We start from the raw sequence: 21,137 nt of genomic DNA on the forward strand, positions 1-21,137 counted from the left end.
TCCAGCTGCTGCCACTCAAGCTGACGCCACACAAGCCATGCAAATGTGCAGAGGCAGGAAGAAGAGGGGCAGGTGTGCAGGAGCAAGCCACCAGAAGCGCAAGGCGCCTGAGCTGCAGAAACCCCCCTGGCCGGCGCGTGAACCCTAACCCAGAGTCCTGAGGATGTGTCAGGGCTTGAGATGGGGGAGGAGCATGGAGACCAAAGCATTTCTTCCACTTCTTCTTGCCACATCATTCCCAATACATCATTGCTCTGCACCCTGGGCGTGAGATGGGCTTGGTCAGGGGCGTGTGGAGGCCCGAGCAGGGCAGGGGCAAGGGCAGCTCAGGAGCTCATGCCAGTCAGGGCAGCAGGATGAAGGCTGGCTGGCCATTCACAACCTGGAAGTCGTGGGAGACGGTCCACTTCGTGATCTGATGGATTCTGGGTCCTCCCTACTCACCCAAGTGGGTTCATCACTGCTGTCCCTGCTCTAAGGCTGCGGTTCTCAGCCACGGGCTGAGAGCCACCTGGGCGGCTCTGGAAGCTCCCAGAAGGTGAGGATGCAGGAGGCATCCCAGAGCAGCTCAACCCGAGTCCCCGGGGGGCCTGGGGATGCTCGCTGGTCGAGCTTCACGGAGCCCGGTGTGCAACCATGCCTGAGATCCACTCACGAGGAAGTTACCCGCACCTGGCTCCTCTCTTCCTCTCTTAGAATTCGCTCGCTTTGCTTTATGCCAGTGGGGGTAACATCAACTGCTTCGCTCTGTACGGAAATGCTGCCTTCCCACTCAGTTTTACGGCACCTCGATTGCTACCACTATAATTTTATACGATGCCCTGCTGGCATTCGCAGGGCAAAAACCATTATATGTAGTTTCTGGTGTCAAAAGGTGTAGAAAGTTTTGTGCAGCCATGGAAGGGGAGAGAGCAATAGGTTTATTTTAAGATCATAACATTTTTATTTGATTTTTTCCCCCTCCTCCTTTTACACTGACTGCTGTTACTTTAAAAGTCTTCTGGCATTTAACTGGCAATAAACAGGGCAAAACAAACTGTTCCTTCCCTTAGATTGTGCAATTTTTATTGCTCTGCTTTAGAGAGACCAAATACGCCTTTTAGAAAAATGCCTGTTCAACCAACCACCTTCTGTTTGTAAAGCAGCAAGGCTATTAGTGGACAAACCTCAAGGGTGAAGTAGTGGTTTTCTGTGCGCCTCACTTTTTTACAAAGATCCTTAGAAACACCTGAAGTTAAGTGACACTCATGCCTGAGCCAGGCAAGCTCAGGAAACGGAATCAAAGGCCGCTGAGTTTGTTTGGATCCAATTGTCACTTGGATATTTAAAGCAAATGCGAGACCCCGGTAGCTCCGCTGTGGGCGGAACCACAGGAGCCAGCGTGGGGTGCTCCATTGCCCCAATATTTAGAATGGCAGTGACCGGAGCAGCTGTTTCCACCGAGTCAGTGGGACCTGGCTGACTCCACTCTCCAGTGGCGAGGGCCTGGGTAGCGGACAGGCCGCGCGCCCCGGGTCACATCTGCTCCCCGCGTGTCCACCTACACTTACAAAGCTTCGAGTCAGGAGTTGGCACCGAGTGGTGAGGTGCATTCCGACACACTGCTCAGGCAGGGGAGGAAAAGAAAAATTGGATATCATAGCACTAAATACTCCGAAAGATAAAATCTGGAGGATTTGAAGGATTTGAACGATTCTCATTCTTCTCAGGGCATCCGTTATTTTTTTTTAATTTTTATTTATTTATTATTATTATTATTTTTTTTGCAATCTGTTTGGCCTCCAAGGCCAGTAGATAGATAGACTCCATGGTCAAACAGCTTTCTCTGTGTTTGCCACAGAATTTCACTGCTTTTTTTTTTTTTTTTTAGTTTGTTTACTTCTGTACTATTAATTAAATTCATTCATCCACTCATTCACTTATTTATTTATTTATTTATTTATTTATTTATTTATTTATTTATTTATTCTGTGTGTGTGGTCTTAGCAGCCACCTGGAATGAAAAGGTTATTTTTTCCTATTCTGGAATGACTCGAGATCTCTTCCAGAGTTAGCACAGCTGTCTGCCTCCCGTCTATTATTATGCAGTGCAATTAGAACTCACTTCCTTGTGCTGCCACCTTCACCAAGACCATTGTGACAATAATAACTATATTTAATTTTTATGGTGTATTTCCTGCCCCTACATTGCTGAGTACATTATCCATGCTGTTTATTTTATGGAGCGTTAGGAAGCATTTCATCCTTCATTGTAACATTTTACCATTATGAGTCGGAGAAGTAGGGACACTGGGGTGGCTCAGTGGTTGAGCATCTGCCTTTGGCTCTGGACGTGATACTTGGGTCCCGGGATCGAGTCCGGCATCAGGCTCCCCACATGGAGCCCGCTTCTCCCCACTGTCTATGTCTGCCTCTCTCTGTATCACCCATGAATAAATAAATAAAATCTTTAAAAAAAAAAAAAAGAGGGATCCCTGGGTGGCGCAGTGGTTTAGCACCTGCCTTCAGCTCAGGGCGCGATCCTGGAGACCCGGGATCGAATCCCACGTCAGGCTCCCGGTGCACGGAGCCTGCTTCTCCCTCTGCCTGTGTCTCTGCCTCTCTCTCTATATATATATGACTATCATAAATAAATAAAATTTTAAAAAAAAAGATGTTAATCATTCAAATGTGCATAGGTATCTACACATTATTAAAAAAAAAAACCGAATCAGAGAAGGGACAGCCAAATATCACATAGCTACAAAGTAGAGCCCAGCTGTTTTATGAAAAAAATCTCCTAATGTAATGTTGAGTTTCTCTTTTTAGCTTTGATGGTGTTTGCTTTTAATATTTTATTATGAGGTGCACCTAAGCTGAGTTACATTTTCCCTGGAAAATGTGCATCGGCCTTTGGCTCAGGACCTGATCCCAGGGTTCTAGGATCAAGTCCTGCATGGGGCTCCTCCCGTGGAGCTTGCTTCTCCCTCTGCCTGCGTCTCTGCATCTCTCTCTCTCTCTCATGAAAAAATAAATAAAATCTTTAAAAAAAAGTCTTTTGCCTGGTACAAGAGTACTATACCAGTTTTCTTTAATGAGATCTGCCTAATATGAGTGTGTGTGTGTGCACTCACTTCAATGCAAAAATATACATATGAACACATACACATGCGTATGTATGTGTGTATATGCTTCTTTATAAGTTCATATACATTTATCCATTTATAAGAAGAAACATTTTCAACCCCCCAAATTTTCTGAATTCTTAAAATTTGGCTGTGTCTATCTTATAAACAGCAATTACTAAACATTTTTAAACCCAGTGTGAAAATATTTACACAACATTGCAGTGGAGAGTGTTCATTGTCTGCAGTGTCCTTCCCCCATTTCTTTCTCTGGCCCAGGGACCCTCTCTCATTCTTTCATGGGGCTGAGTGTCCCAGCCAAGTGGGACTGAGCACAGAAAATCAGGGTGTGAGCAGAGGAACATAGCTAGCTCCCAGGCAGCTGGGTCACAACCTCAAAAAGAAAACCATGGTCTTCACTGTTGTCCCCTGTTCCCATTGACTCTGAAATGCTGACAGCTGAGTGGCACCTTGGAGCCAGCGATGCAAGTCAAGAGCAGAGGAGGGCAGGGCCTCCCACCAACCCTGCCTCTCACCAAGGACCGGATGAGGGAAATACGCTTCTGTCTCCTTCCAGAAGTGCACCCTGCTCAGTGCGGCTCACCTACTGGTGTATTTGAATCTGTGCAACCATCTCATTTCATGCTTTTCTCTTTTCACCATTTCCACTATAGTTTTTTTTTTTTCTGCCTTACCTGTTTCTTGAATTCTTTGAATTTATTGAGGCTTTCTACTGACTCTAGTTGTAAAAGTTCTACCAAGTTTAATTTACAACACCTATTTATATTGCTTTAGTATCATTTAACGGTTTTCATAAAGATGTTGAAATATAATCAACATCTTTATCTTCCAGTACAATACAAAAGCCTGTGAGTAATGGGTCTCTATATTATTTTTCTTTTCTTTTTTTTAAATATTTTATTTATTTATTTATTCATGAGAGACACGCAGAGAGAGGCAGAGACACAGGCAGAGGGAGAAGCAGGCTCCATGCAGGGAGCCCAACGTGGGACTCGATCCCAGGTCTCCAGGATCACGCTCTGGGCCGAAGGCAGCGCTAAACCCCTGAGCCACTCGGCTGCCCTCTATCTTATTTCTCATCCAATATTTTAAGTCTAGCTTTTAAAATTCTATGAATCAAAATTTTCCATTATTTAGATCCTTTTGGTGGAAAATGCACTCAGTTTTGTCCCTACTTCATATTCATTCTTGAAAAGTATAGTTTTAGTGAAGATATAATTAGGTCAATTACCAATTTTTTTTCAATGCAAACAGAAAATAATTTCCACTATATTTTGATTCCCATATTTTCAGCTAAGAAGTAACTCTAGGTCTTTTCTCATTCTTTTGGAGGTAACCTGTCTTTTGTGCTAAGGGTTCGAGTAACTTCCTTTTCTTCCTTTTCATTTCAATTCGTCCAGATGTGGGATTTTTACCCTATTCTGCTTGACATTGGGCTTTTGGACTTGAGGATTGGTATTTTTCAACAAATCTGGAAAATTCATGCAAGTTAACTCCTCAAAGTCTCACTCTTCTAGGTTCCTAAGCAGATGAATGCTTCCTCATCACAGCCCTTGAATTTACTTTGCTCTGTTTAATTTCTTTCTACTACTGCAATTTGTATTATTGCATCAGGTTTAATTTCCAATTCACTAATTGCGTGAATTGCTAGGTGAGTCACAATTAACATTGAATTAAATTGATTTTTTTTTCATTTTAGCTTTTTTGTTTCTCATTTCTAGAAATTCTATTTTTTCCTCCCACATTTGCTTTTTTATTTTTTTAAGGTCCTTATTATTTGCCTACATTTTTCATCACCTCCTATATTTGACTATATTAATTAATTAATGTAGACATATATAATATAGATCAGATTACATTGGAAGTAGTGTCTGGTACTTCCAATCTCATGAGTTTAGAGGATTGACTCTATGATCTCTCTGCTGGCTCTCACTCACAATGCCTCCCTTTCTTGAGGGCTTGTGACTGGCAACTATGAGCTCATATCCTTTTTTTTTCTTTTTAAAGATTTTATTTATTCCTGAGAGACACAGTGAGAAGGCAGAGACACAGGCAGAGGGAGAAGCAGGCTCCCTGTAGGGAGCCTGATGTGGGACTTGATCCCAGGACCCCGGGGTGACATCCTAAGCTGAAGGCAGATGCTCAACTCCTAAGCCACCCAGGCATCCCTTATATTCTTTGAAAGCTTCCTGTAAAAAAAAAAAAAAAAAAAAAAAGAAAGCTTCCTGTATAGGAATTACCTGAGGCTTATTTTGAAGGTATATTTCTCTAAATAAAATGCGTGTTTGCTTCTGTCAAGCATAATTATTTTAAGACTGATGATTGCTGAAGGTCTTCCAGCCCAGCTATCTGATGGGAAGTTGATTTGGATAGCACTACAAACAGATGTGAGGGCCAGCTACTGATTACACATTAAAACATTTTGCTTAGGTTTCCATGCATTTATGGCCCAGATTGCAGCATACGTTTTTCCTTCACGTATCTTTCTGTGAAGTGGGTTTGTTTCTCTTTAACTCTTGGGTTGAAGGGATGACTCATCAATTTCCTGTTAGATCCTCCTTTGGTAGGCCTTGGCCTTTGTCCTCTGCCTTAGTCCATTAAGGCTTAAAACCACAGACTGGGGCCTGAAACAGGAGACCTTTATTTCACAGTTCTAAGGGCTGAAAGTCCAAGATCAAGGCACTCTGGTTGGGGTGCTTTTCCTGGCTCATAGATATTATCTTCTCCCTGTGTCCTCACACGGTCGAAAGGATGAAGGAGCCTTCTGGTGTCTTTTATAAGAGCAGTAATCCTATCATAGGGCTCCACCTTCCAGAGGCCCTACTTCCTAACACATTATCTTATAGGTTAGGTATCATATATGCAGTCCTTTGCACTTTCTCTTCCCAGACTCTATGCTGTCATCACGGATTCCTTCAAGTAGAAGGCCAACTTCAGTTCTCACTCTCCATTCAAGTTTCTACATTTACTGCAGATAGTGGATCTATGATCATTAATTATTTATTGACAGTTCAACAAAAGTGTATGTGTGACTGTGTGTGTGGGCTGGATGGTTGTTCTGGATTTCTATCCTCAGAAAATGAAATTAAAGCTCAGGCTTTCCACCACTGTGTGCATCTGGTGCTTAGTTGCTATTTGTATTAAACTCAAATCTTGCAAGTTTGTATGAAGCAAATATCAATCTGGGGCTCTTTTCCATACAATATACTGAACTTTCCAAATGGTCAATCCCCGGGCAAGTCTTACTCAGACTTTGTTAGGTCCCAGTTACTGCATTAGCCATCTGAGGATGAATAGGATCATCTGGTAGGTTCCCCTAGGTGACCTCTCCCCTCAGGTGGCCTTTTAATCTTTCCAATCACCCCACACAGGCACCCAGTAATCCCCTCCACAGTTTTGACACAGTCAACGTTTCACTTCCTCTCTGTGCACATCCAGTTCATGTTGCCCACACTTTAGCTCTGAGTCTTCAGGTCATTTTGTGCTTTTTACATGACAGGGGTTTGCCCTGGTGAGTTGGTACTAGGTAGATCTCGCTTTCAACCTCTACATTAACCATCAAGTCCCCTGTTCTAGTCTGTTCACAATGGGAATGGCCTTTGGGCCTTCCAATTCTTAGGAGGAAAGATGAGGTAGTGTTTTGTAGGTATTTGTGTGTGTGTGTTTGTGTGCATGTGTGCAGTATTTCTTTTAAGAGTGGTGGAAAACTCATGAATGGCAGGAAACTTTTTTTAATTTTTTTTTCCTGCACCTGCCAATGAGTTCTGTGGTGTTGGTAATGCTGTAAATATCTGGTTGTCATAGTAAACATTCTGATGTAGAGTTGCCTTGTGGCTAATCAACACTATCCATCTATGCATGGTCTATGTGATCCAGGAAACCACTGAAACGGTATCACAGCCGACGTGCTGTACCACACACTGCCATATGCCTAGCCGGTACATTTTGTCATGAGGGTATCAGACCTTCTTTTCAATGTGGTCATAGGCCAATCTGGAAAGAATGGTTTCTGTGAACGTGTTTCCAGTAGAACAGAAAAATATAGAAATCAACTGATTGTTATTATAATGAAAGACTTCATCTTGAAGATGCCTCTAATAAGCAGAGAATTAACTGTGAACATGCCTGACTACGTGTAGGAGGGGAAAACAAGGAAGACATGCACCAATCCCTTGCTGCATTCTCCATGTGTTTGCTTTCAACATTTTATGAATAGAGGTTAAGTACTGTCCAATAATACTCATGAGATCAGAGAGTAATATGAAAAATATATATGCTATCTGTGGTTAGGCGAGATGGCCAGAGATCAAGTCCCAGCTGCACAGGTCACTAGTTCTGGGAACTTAGAAAATCACTCCAAGTCGGCTTGCCTCGTTTAATAGAGTAGGGATCGTGGCAACACCTACCTCAGGAGGGTTCAAGAAGAGTTCAATTGAAAATGTCCATACAACTTTCTGTGGATCCTGGCACTTAGGAACTGCAACCACACAAGAAGTTAATCTTTGGTTAAAAAAAAATGCACACACACACACACACACACACTCATATATACATATATTATATGTACATTACATATATACATATATTAATAATATGTATATATTATTTATATTTATATATAATTCATGAAGAAAGATATAAACAAGTGGAAACACAAATAATTTCTAGTTGGAAATAGTTTCTCTTACTGCACCACTGGCTTCTTGCCTTCCCCAAATGTCACACTCTTGCGTTCATGTTTGTGTGTGTAATTTTGCCTGTAGAGATGGAATATATTGCTTAAGGTTTATTACCTCTTTTTATCAAGTAACACTGCCATGTGGATGTTATTACATGTTAATAAATACAGATCTAGACAGGGTGATCATTTTTATTGCTACATAATAGCTCACTGCTTGGATATGACAGGATTTATCTGATCAAATGCTACTGATAGGTCTTAGTAGCTTTTATTTTCCCTTTTATTCCTTTTCTGTGATGACCATCCTTACTTTTCACCTTTTGTGGACTTGCCTTTTTTATTTCTGTACGATGAATTCCAAGAAGTATAGTTGAACAATCTAATGGCCCACCTTGGGGATCCCTGGGTGGCGCAGCGGTTTGGCGCCTGCCTTTGGCCCAGGGCGCGATCCTGGAGACCCGGGATCGGATCCCACGTCGGGCTCCCAGTGCATGGAGCCTGCTTCTCCCTCTGCCTGTGTCTCTGCCTCTCTCTCTCTGTGACTATCACAAATAAATAAAAATTAAAAAAAAAAAAATCTAATGGCCCACCTTGTTAAGATTTCGTGTCTGTGCTACCAAATTGCACTCCAAAACTGTTGGAAACACAAACGAAGCATGAAAGCATCCACTTTCCCATGATTTTTCAATCTTTGCCAATTTGATGACAAAAAAATCTTTTTGTTGTGATAATCTATGTAGTTTTGATTGCTAGTGTAAGAGGGTGCAGCGAGGCAACAGTCATAGACTATGTCAGCAGGTTCTCTGTAGTGTGGGAGACAGCAAGACATGTAACAGCTACTGAGCGGTCTCCGTGTTCTGGCCAGGGATTTTTCTCCCTAAACACAGTGGGGTGCTGAGCCCTGCAGGCTCTTAGAACAGCTTTTATAAGGAAAACAAAACCTTCTGAAAGAGACAAGTACTGAGAACACACCTCCAACTAGTATTCACAGAGAAGAAGCCCTACTCATGGTGGAACAGGCCATGGGAGGTGAACGGATTATGACACAGAGCCAGGCACAGGGGGAGGCTGGTGCCAGCAGAGTGTGGGACACCCTTCAAGAAGCCACCTGCGGTGTCTGGCCCATGACTGTGAACTAAAAGGGTTAGAGACCTGAAGGCAGGGCAGGAGTGGCAACACCCAGAACAGGAAAGGAACTCCAACCCCACGCACACATGGGTCAACCAAAAATGACAGTGACTCATCCATCATCGCTGTACTTCCTACCTTTGTCTGATATTTAGAAGCAGGACAGTTGCCCTTTGGACCATGTAAGCCCTGGGATCCTTGGATAATTGAACGAAAGTCTCAAGAGGGAGGAGATGCTGTGCCTTAGTTTCTGTGCATGAGGGCATGTTGACATTTGAGCAATTTGCTGGGGAATTAATTTAAAAAAAAACACATAAGCTGGTAAAACCTAACAGTTAAACTAGTGTCAACTTTGGGCAGCCCTGGTGGCCCAGTGGTTTAGCGCCACATTCAGCTCAGGGTGTGATCCTGGAGACCTGGGATGGAGTCCCGCATCGGGCTCCCTGCATGGAGCCTGCTTCTCCCTCTGCCTGTGTCTCTGCCTCTCTCTCTCTGTGTGTGTCTCTCATGAATAAATAAATAAAATCTTTTAAAAAAAATAAACTAGTGTCAACTAAGAGAAAGCTTCACATGTCTCCTGGCATTTTGGAATTCTTTCTTTGAGAAAGTCCTATTTATATCCTTTCTCCGTTTTGACTTTAGGTATTCCTCTGTTTCTCAGTGACATGAAAGCATGATTAGACATCAGCGCTATTAACCATTGTCATAAATATTGGAGATATTAGTGACAGGAAAGAACCAGAGGGCGTGGAATTGAGATGCTGGGCGAAGTGACTTGCGGTTCTTAGAGAAGTTGTGATTTACTTCTATGCTTTCCAATACGTGTTTAAATCGATTAAGCAATAGACACACTAGAACATTTCAGAAACCTTTTAAAGCATTAATGGAGTCTTAAAGGAGGTTAGAAAGATCCCCATTCTCTGGGGCTGGGAAGCTCCAGAGTATGGAAGGCAGGATGCAGGGAGGGCAGCTGGTCAAGACCGGAGAAGAACTGGTGACACCGAAAGCCTTACAGGGCAGGCAGGCCTCAGGTGGTCAAAGGACTCCGGAACATTCTAGCAATCTGACCCACACTCACAGTTGCAATGGAAACCAGGGGGTTTGTGTCATTCAGAAAACAAGTTGACCTGTTCTAGACAAAAAGCAAACTGCGAAACCACATTTCAAAAGAAGTAAAAGTCGAGAGGCTGATTTCAGTTTGTCATATCGATACTTCTTCATCAGAAAGCCCTGAGCAAACTCCGCGTTCTTGCGTAGCCAACAATTGTGTCCTGGATACCGGCTTTGTGCCAGGAGGCCGGGCGGGCACCAGGAGTGTTTCAAGTGTGAATGAGAGCAGTGACCTCCTTTAGGAATTAGCCTGACCTCTGTAACAGGTGGCAGGTACAGAGGCAGACAGGCATCAGTCAGCGTCGGGGGCAGAGGGAATAGCAACCAAGACTGAGTTCAACAGAGCAGCTGAGATCAGTCTGAAGAATGACCCGTTTCCCATTGTTAGCTGTGTGAGCCTGGGCGAGTTGCGTAAAGTCTCTGTGCCTCACCTCTTCGCAGTTAATGCCGAGATGACCCTAGAACCTGCGCCAGGCTGGTGTGATGTGCAGATGCAGGTGATACGTGTGAGTGAGCACAGCAGGGTCTGGAACGTAGGACCCAGGGAGCATTAGCTACTACTATATCCCTACCAGCTCCGGATCTCAATCCGCTTGTCTAATGTGGGGGTGAGGGGTGATGACCGCAGCCTGTCCCGGAGGCTGACCGTGATGCTTATGTGGGGAAAAGAACAAGCCAAAACCTGGACCGTTATAAAGTCTGTTCAAAGGCAAAATGCTACCTCAGTAGTAAAGTCCCCCCCAAAGTCTCTTGACCACGTAAAACCAATGTGTGAGTTTCCGAATTACATGGCAGGTGCCACTTCCCTTGACTTCTGACAATGACTCACTCTTGTGCTTTTACAAATGTCCACTGGTGATGAGGCCAGGGCTGCAGTTTGTGATGCTTTCTGTGTCGCCGGTTACTTTAAACAGAAGCAAGTAGCAAGTAAAAGTCCAGCTCACAAGACTCAGAGCAAAATCCTTTCAGCTTTCCAAAGATAAGAAATACCCCCTAGGCACACACATGCCTCTGTGAGGCAGCCAGAGGAACCACACACCACCAGCATACAAGGATTAGGACATAATAACGGATTTTTCTCCATCACAAAGTAAGGGCAGAAACAAAGTGCTCCCGACCAAACTGAGGATTAGTATGAATGAAGCGGAAGAACCAAATTTGCTGACCCTCATCCACCGTGTTCATCATCTGCTCCCCTCATTAGCCAGCTCAGCTGATTCTGGAGAGCGAAGTCTGATCCAGTGCATAAACTCTAACCAAACTGACAAATGAGCTGCTAAGGAGACCTGATCCAATTAACGCGCACGGTCCATCTTTCCTCATTCACAGATGCCCCTTCCCGGCTCCTCTCTCATCTTTTCTGATCCAAACCACTCAGGAAAACCCACTTACTATGCACATAGTGAAAGCTTTCAGGACTGAGCTCATGGATAGTTCATTGCTACAGCCATGCTAATAGGGTTTTTTTTTTTTTTGGCGAAACTTTATAAAACAATGGGCAAAAGGCAAAGGTAAGATGAATATAGGGTTCTTGTCCAGCCCCCATCAAAGATGCCGTGAGCAGAAGGCAGCCCCTACCCCACCAAAGGATATTTCAGATCATTTTGCTCCATTACACACTTCACGTGTTAGCAACCCCTAGTAAGTGAAATGAGACTAAGGATTTCTATAGAGTTAAACACCATTGTTCTAATAATTAGATCGTGGTATGTAAAAATAAGAAAAATAAGAGTGACTCCTGCCTCTCTTCTGTGAGTGACAAGCCACAGGGCTGTCCCTATGATATGCCAAGAGCGGTTTAATGAATAATATGTTCAGATAAAACCTGTTTCTTGGCCTAGCTGGTAGCGTATCTCTATCCCTGTATTCCGTAGTATTATGATGTGACATCCTGTTACTGACATTTGTATAAAAATCCTAAACAAGCTGTAAAATTAACAAGGTCTTTCTTTTCTTTTTCTTTCTTTCTTTCTTTCTTTCTTTCTTTCTTTCTTTCTTTCTTCTTTCCTTTCTTTCTTTTTTTTCTTCAAATAAGTGCCTTTATTGGTCTTTAAGGGCATATTTGGGAAATACACCTGGAAGCATTATTGTCCACAATCATGCATGTTTGTATGATTCCTCTGGTAGGCAACTGGCTTATTCAGATTTTCCTCAAAAGCTTTTTCCTTTTGTTGATTTTATTTATTTATTTTTATTTTTTAAAGTCTATTTATTTTTTTAATAATAAATTTATTTTTTATTGGTGTTCAGTTTGCCAACATACAGAACACCCAGTGCTCATCCCATCAAGTGCCCTCTTTCTTCTTTTCTTTCTTTCTTCTTTTCTTTCTTTCTTTCTTTCTTTCTTTCTTTCTTTCTTTCTTTCTTTCTTCCTTCCTTTCTTTCTTTCTTTCTTTCTTTCTTTCTTTCTTTCTTTCTTCTTCTTCTTCTCTTTCTTTCTTTCTTTCTTTCTTTCTCTCTTCTTTCTTTCTTCCTTTCTTTTTTCCTTCCTTTCTTCCTTTCCTTTCCTTTCCTTTCCTTTCCTTTCCTTTCCTTTCCTTTCCTTTCCTTTCCTTTCCTTTCCTTCCCTTTCCTTCCCTTCCCTTCCCTTTCCTCCTTTCCTTTCCTTTCCTTTCCTTTCCTTTCCTTTCCTTTCCTTTCCTCTCCTCTCCTTTCCTCTCCTCTCCTTTCCTTTCCTTTCCTTTCCTTTCCTTTCCTTTCCTTTCCTTTCCTTTCCTTTCCTTTCCTTTCCTTTCTTCTTTTTTCCGGTCTCCTAGTTGTTCCATTTGAAATGCTACAGGTTACTGAGACTATTAGACTGGCTGATTATTTTTCTAAGCGTCAAGCCAAGTGCTCAAGGAACACCTCTTTTGTGTGTTTGGGTTTTGTTCTTGCTGTTTTGTGTTTCACTTGTATCAGTGATGCAGATGAAACAAAATACCATGGTGTTCTTCCAAGAGCTTATCCTTCAGATAGGGCAGCGGGATCAATAATTGTGGAATAATTGGAGAAGCGAAGATAATCCAGGGCTGCATGATGGTTTCTAGATTAAGAACCCAAGGAGGAACCCCTTCCCACCCCTGAGAGCTGGTGTGCCCGGACAGAGTCTAGTGTGGGTGTCCAGGCTGGCCAGACCCTACCTGGACAGCAAGAGGAGAGATAAAGTGTCCCGCAGCTCGGGGCTGCCCTGGCCAACATCGGGGGGCCTCAACACACGAGGGCTCCTGGGAAGCAGCTGGCTTAGAACAAGGGGGTGGCTCTCCCAACCGCCGGGGTTGAACCCAGCACCAAGAGACAGGCGGGGATGATTTTGAAGGAGGAAGAACCTGGCTGGATTGCACAGAACAGGGAAAAACTGGGAGAAATAAGAGTTTGACCACTCATCTGGGAGGCCGTGTGAGGTTTGGGGGTGACAATCACAAATTCTACTGAAAAGACACACCTGGAAAAAAGCTTGAAGGAAAATACCAGGACTTGGCGATGTACACAAGGGTAAAGCTCACATTTTTGCTTGGAAGTCATGTTTCTCAGTGTCTTCCACAGAACCAATGAATTGGAGTATATGAATCAGCTTAACCTAACAGCTTCACTTAAAGACAAAAGGAAGTAGAGGCCTTTGTAGGAAACCGTCCACACATACTTCCTGAAGGAACTAGCAGGGTCCCCAGAAGGAGACCTTCTGATCCATACACCTTCCATTCAAGTTTTAAATAAAATATACTCCCATATCATTGTGCGGGGCCTAAACAACAAAACTACAAATACTACGTTAGTAAGTTCCATAAGTTCTCATCTTCTCTGGATGCTTGTTCCCCAAGTTGCCAACCTTGCACTGATCTGTCCATTATGGCTCCTCCAACTCCCTTCCTTCTAGAAGCACTACTACTGCCTGCCAGCCAGTCTCTCCCTGGTCAGGTTATGACTGTGACAAAACAGACACAGGCTTTATTCTCCTGGAGCACAGAATCAAAAATACTCCCTTACAGACAAGCCCAGTGAAGGTTTCCTTTTAAATTTTTCCCAAACTATGAAAAATATTTTTTTTTTACTACGTTTTACAATGCAGGATAGTAAGTACTCATAATCTTGTTCACTTGTGAATCTAAACTGTCCTTCTAATGAAAATAATCGTAACTTTTTCTTAATGACTGGAGGACTCTTAGATTTGGTGCAGTTTGAGTTCTTATAATGTAGTCACCTGCTGAGCCAATTCTTAGGATGCAAGCTAATGGATGAGTTTCTAGAAAGGCCAAGCTATTACTTCCAACGGTAAATCCTAGGAACATGGCAGGTTACTCTCATAAACCAAATGCTGGACTATTGTTTTAGGGCCTTGTGAGGAATGAAGAGACAATTAATTATTTACAACTATGCTTCCCTTAATCTTAATGGAGGAATGAAAACAAACGGAGAGACCAGGGGGGAAAAAAGGAAAGTAGTTTCACTTGTAATTCTGCTTTTCTGAGTATTGTTGCTTGGTAATGTAAATGTTGGAGGCTTCTAACCTGGCATCGCTCCCTAAAAATTCTCAATGTGGTGAACTCTTACATAAGTGTTTAGAGGAACAAGTTGAAATGTCTTAGTGAGACTCTACACACCAATTTATTTCTTCAAAGCAAAAAGTAAGAAATACTCTAAATAAAATACAATATGAAAATCTGCAGACATTTTTTGGATTAAATTTTTGTCTTCTTCTGAGATGGTTTATTTGGATATTGTAGAATGACTCATTAAACAGAAAGACTTACATATCAGTGAGAAAAATGGTCCTCTTCTAAGTCAAAATATCTATAAATTACTTTGAAAACCTGTATTTCTAATCTGTCATGTGAGCTTAAGTTCAAGTTAATTGCTGTATTCTAAAGGGCATGCTTTTAAACAAAACAAAACAAAACAAAACAAAAACAAAGGGCATTTGCCACCTGTAGGAAAGTCATGGTATTTAGAATTTAGTCACCAATTCAAAACCTTAAATACCCTACAATAGTCTTCTGAGATTTTCCTGGGCTTATTATAAATTTATATATGGCCACTTGCTACCCAAGCTGCATCAGACACCCAGCCTGTTCACAATGCCATCCTTCCACCTGTATCCCTGTCTATCCCCCCTTGTCTGTGTCACCAACGCTCCTCCTCATGCAGACCATCGGTTGAGGCTTTAGAGGAGCACAACCTCTCTTGATCTCCTTGAAGCTCAGCGGTCTCCTCCCATCCCGTGGCCCATGGGTGAGGGTCACAGGGGGGTATAGCTTCAATGGACCCCACTGTGGATGCAGGAGAAGGAAACATGTAACCATGGAAGCAGGTTTTTCTATTTGTTGGTGTGTGTGTGGGTGTCTGGAGATCATTTCTGTGCTTGGAGGACACCCCCCCATCTTGCCCAATCATAACAGAACCCAGCCGGTAGTAAATGAGTGGTTTTGCATTCCCATGGCTCGATCTTAATGCACATTCCTACTATTTCCTAATTACCACACTGTAAAGATAGACATCACATGTCTTTATTTCAGCCCTGCTAGTTACTGAACTGGAAGTAGACGTACTTTTTGAAATGCTTTCTATTTGATAGAATACCACCATTTTGGCATTTCCTAAGAAGAAGAGAGAAAGAAACAAGCTTTTTTTTTTATTTTTTTAAGATTTTATTTATTTATTCATGAGAGACAGAGAGAGTCAGAGACACAGGCAGAGAGAAGAAGCAGGCTCCATGCAGGGACCCTGACGTGGGACTCAATCCCGGGTCTCCAGGATCACACCCTAGCCTGAAGGCAGCGCTAAACCACTGACCCACCCAGGCTGCCCAAGAAACAAGCTTCTAGGCAAGATGGAGATTAACAGTTGTGTCTGACAGCACATGAATTATAGAAAACCACACCCTGAGACTGCGTCTGTGGGGAAGGATTATAATCTGTGAAATCTCACCCTAGCCGGGACCTCTAGCCTGTGTGTCCCATACCTGGCCTGCTTCCTGCCCAAATGGTTTGGAAGGATGGGAAGAGGGTAAGAATGTTTTCTGTCCACTAGTAAATCCTTTTTCTCTTGAAATATAGTAGTATCAAGGTCAAGCTATCTTTGTTCTTCATATAACAAGGGACTTTATGTCATCAGCTAAGCTCAAATCTTTTAGAATTTGAGGACCTCCATCTGGAAGAAAGGAACCAGTTGGGACAATATCTTTTGTATCTCCAAAGTGAGAAAAAGGGAAAATAGATATTTCATCCAAGGTGACATGTGTTCCAGTGGGGGTGGGATATTTTCCCATAGGCCCTTTGGACTTCTGAACTTCTTCATGCCAGTTCACACTTCACCTTTATTAAAATTCTGTGTCCATTTAGAGTAGTGGGGGCACCCAGGCAAGAGCCTGTCTTTCTTTTTCAAAGAACCTTGGTTTAAAGGATCCCTGATGTGACGGGCTGAGTTCATATATTGGACTCCTAACCCCAAAACCTCAGAATGTAAACTATATTTGGAGACACCATTTTCAAAGAGGTCATTAAGTTAGAATGAGGTCACCAGGTGGGCCCTAATCCAATCTGACTGGTGTCCTTTTAAGAAGAAGGGATTGGAACACAGACAACACACTGGAGGAAGACCATCTGAGGACATGGGGAGAAGATGGCCATTGAAAGTCAAAGCCAGAGGCCCCAGGAGAAACAATAGCTGCCCCCTACCCCTGCATCTCAGACTCCTGGTTTCCAGGACTGTAAGAAATAAACTTCTGTTGTTGAAGCAGGCCAGCCTGTGGTCTTTGCCACGGCAGCCCTGAGGTAACACAACTAGTGCGAGTGTGTGCCCACCCAGAACTTACTTATCCTGCCAACATGAGGGATTTCATTATTCCTGGTCTCATGCATGGCAGGCAGCATGACACAAATCTGCAGAAGCAGAAGCATCTGAACTTGCTGAGTCACTGAAGTCAGACTTCTTCACCTTCCGGCCAGAATGTTCAGAGCCTAGAGAGGCATGAGGCTCCACCAACTAGAGGAGGCGAGCAGGAGATAAGGTTGGGGGAGCGAGGGGCAAATGCTGCCCACATAAGCACCTGGTGTTCCACAGGGACAGACAAGGTACCCCTACTGCAAATACTGGAACCTGGGAAAATTGAGATCAAATGGGTTGATCAGAATTCAGAAACTGCAAAGAAGATTGAACTCAATTTACAGAATAGCATAACAACTTCTGTCTGTTTTTCAAAGAGACAAAACGTTGGAAAGTGATATGCTAGTTTTTCATCCTCATAAATAGAATTTAATTGTCATTTCCGAGTACTGGGATGGGTTTTGCTTCTGAAATCAAATATGTCCCTGTTTACAATCAATCTTTCATACTCATAATCAACAGATGAAAATTTCAGTTCTTGACTCTTCTTCCCTGCTCATCTGAACAATTGGTTGCTTTCTTTTTTTAGTGTTTGCTGAACTTTCCATATTTCCTCGTTTTCTTTAAAACTGAAGGCTCGGTAGTTTTAAATCAAGATGGTAAAGAAACATATTGTTTATGGGGAAAAAGATCTTAGATATTTCAGAATCACCGATACACTCTAGCAATGCATTTCTGACAGTTTAAATATTTCAAGTATTTATCTACAGAGTAAAAGTAAATCAACATGACCTCATCAACTGACACTGATTTTTTATGGATGTCCAGAAAATGCTGATGAGGACTGCAGCTTTTCATATTTCCTACTGATGAATGAAGGGAGACAGAAATAGAAATTCTTGGCAATTGGTGGTGTGTTCCAACATATGCAATCACTTCCTTCTATTGCAGAAAAGGAAGTGCCAAAACAAGTTGCTCCAGAAAGATAAGATGTATGGGGGGCTCTGTGGAGGAGGGAGGGGGAGACAAGGTGGGAATAGTGGCATATAGAATCAGCATGGACAGTGAGAATGGAGTGAGTAGTATTGAATGTGTCTTGGTTAATAGCTATCAACAGGCCTACCTCCATCAATAATCAACAGCTTGTCCCAGAGATGCTGCTTCTTCATCTGCACGAGCAATGCTGTTTATCAGGGCTGCTTTTTCCTTTACTGATTGCTCCAGCAGCTCTTCATCCAGAATCTACTGGAGGTCAGGCATTGTTCCAAGTAGTCAAAAACCTGTGTCCTTACAATGTACCCATAGCATACTAGACCATGCAGCCTTATGAAATTAGATCTTATAATGAGGTTTCCAGCATTTTAAAGGTTAAAAAATTAATATCTGGGTCACATTTTGACCTCATAAGAACCCCTAAATGACCTCATTAGAACCCCTAAAATAGAATAAATAGTGTATATTTCCTCCCCAATGAGTGGTATATGCAGTCTGACCAGAGGTTATGAGCATCATTCCATCCTCTGAACAAGTTCTATTTCTCCAGTCTCATTAGGGATCTCTAGGTGAGAAGTAGCTTGAGATACAAATGCAACTGAGAATACAAATGAGAATTTGGAGCCATTTCTTCACCATGAGGGAAAACAACATGGCAAAGATGAGCCACGGTGTTAAGCAAAGCCAGGAGAATCACAAAGAATTGGAGCCAGATTCCTGCTCAAATTTACTTGAATATTGCTTTGTCTCTGGACTTAGCTGTTATGCGGTCCCCTAAAATTCCACAAATTGTTTAGCTACTATGTGGTGGTTTTAAAATATGTGTACAAATTATTTAGCACTTGTCCCTTGGTGTATAAGTTCCTCTTCCCTTAAAAGTGGACCACACCTCATGACTTATTTCTGATGAATAGAATGTGGCAGATATGATGGTGGGTGGCTTATGAAGTGACATTATAATGATACTGCTAGTTCCCTAATGTCCTCTCTTGGATGACTTGCTTTGGGGAAAGCCAGATGCCATGTCATAATGGCCCTCGAGCAGCCTGTAGAGAGCTTCATCTGGGGAGGAACTGCTGAGTCCCCTAACCAACATCAGAAACATTGTGTCATCTGTTTGAATGAGCAACTGTCGATGCTGATCTTCCATCCCCACTCAGACATTCAGATGAGGCAACCCCACTGGCATCCTGACAGCAACCTCTGAGCTACCCCAGCTGAACAGGCCCTCAGAAACTGAGAGGAAATTTTTTTTATGCAGCCATAGATAACTATTGCCAATTTTGGCAGTAGAAGCAGAGCACCTCCAGGAAGTGGGAAGAAGCTGCAAAGATATTGAGTCAGGTGCAAGTGAAAAAAGCAAAAGAGTCTCAAAGACCTGGCAGCAGACATCTGCTGACCTTTGAGAAACCTGCAAGGAGGAAAGGCTTAATGTATGGTAGAGAAAATGCTCCTGAAAACAAGAGGAAAGGGAGCCTTATGAGTTGGCAGAAAGTTTACCAATACTGTTGACTGCAGTAATTCGAAAGATAAATTAAATATACCTTGTGAACTTAGTAACCAGCCAAGGAGATCTCCAGGCAGTGTTTCAGGGGTGCCACCAGGCTGCTTTTTGCTACAAACAGATGTGAAATGAAATGTGAAAAGACAGAGATCAGCTAAAGGAAATAAGGAGAGGAAGCAAGGACTTGCTGATATTGAAATTTCTCAGCACTCCTGATGGCAAACAATCCTAAACTAAGACACGACTCCCAGGCAAAGAACAAATCCAGAGCACTGTCAGGAACACATGACATAAACTTGGAGGCAAGGCATGATTTCAAAATCCTTTGCCAAGGCCTCACAAAGGTCTAAAGTGACCTTATGTTTAATCACATGATCACATGATTAAACATAAAGCTAAATAAAATTAAAGATGAGTTTCCTCAGAAGTCCCAGCAGGAGCTCAAGGTAAACATGAACTATTCTTCAGAATATGTCTAGGTGTGGCTTTCATCAAATGAAATATGTCTCAACAAGATTCATGGGAGATGCACATAACTTTTCAAAAGAATTGCAGTAACAGAAAAGCCACCAGCCTAGACCAGAAAGGACAGAAGAAATGAGGCATTTGGACCCCAAACTTCCAGAGGCAAGAAACAACCAAGAAAACTACTTTGCTTGGGGCAAAGGCCTCATTTCATGGGAAAAGGGTGATTAGGAGCAAAACCAAGAGCCAAGAAGGCAGAGTCAGAAGCCATGGAGGATTACTCACACACCTGGAATCCTCTTGAAGGATGTTCCAACATATGTCCTAGGAGAACCAAGGATTGCAAGGCTGCAGAGACTCCCGTGTGCCTCCGTTGTGAAGGAAAATGCATGCGGGGGTTATCTTGTGCTTGCCACACCATTATACATCTGGGTGATGTGGTTTGTGTAGCTCACAGGTCTTCAAAATCCAAGAAGCTGAAACTCAACTACCACCACTGGTGAGAAAAGAATGGAGTGAGTAGAATATATTTTCCGTATGAAAGGGTAGATTTTGTTTCTAACCAAGGTCAGAAATCACTCTACATTTTAATCAAATTTCATAAAATAGCAAGTCCTTAATTTGACTTTTAGAGTGTTTTCTTAAAAGATATTTGTGGTATCCACAGTACTATGGACTGAACTGTGTCCTCCCACATCCCTTCATATATTGAAGGCCTGCCCCTGGTACAGCTCTTCAGAGTGAGGAATTAATAATCAGTGTGAGATGAGGTCATGAGAGGGGGTAGACCCTGGCCCAACACAATCAGTGTCCTCATAAGAGGCACCAGAGAGCGTTCCTGTTCTTCCTCTGTAATGAGAAGGTGGTCGTCTACAAGCCAGGAAGAGAGCTCTTACCAGGGAACTGAACTGGCTAGAACATGATCTTGGACTTCTGGCATCTAAAACTGTAAGAAAATAAATTTCTGTTTAAGCCACCCAGTCTGAGGTATTTTGTTATGGCAGCCTGAGCAGACTCAAACACATGGTATCATTAATTAAAAACCCTAAAATCTTTGGAGATGAAAGTATTGATTTTTTGGCCTGATTATACCTCTTTTATTAGTTTTGAGGCTACTGTTCCTAAACTGTATGACTTTCGCAGCCTCTAGGGCTTAACTGGTGACACTGTGAAACAGAGGTAGGCTTACTGCAGAGCTATAAAGCTTAAGGCATTTGGGGGATTCAGTTAAAGAAAAGCTGAGCTAGAAGTACTTTTTTTAAAAAAGATTTATTTATTTATTTGAGAGAGAGAGCGCAGAACTGGGAGGGGCAGAAGGAGAGGGAGAGAAAGT

Source organism: Vulpes lagopus, chromosome 8 (genome assembly GCF_018345385.1).
Source record: "Vulpes lagopus strain Blue_001 chromosome 8, ASM1834538v1, whole genome shotgun sequence".
Classification (NCBI taxonomy): Eukaryota; Metazoa; Chordata; class Mammalia; order Carnivora; family Canidae; genus Vulpes; species Vulpes lagopus.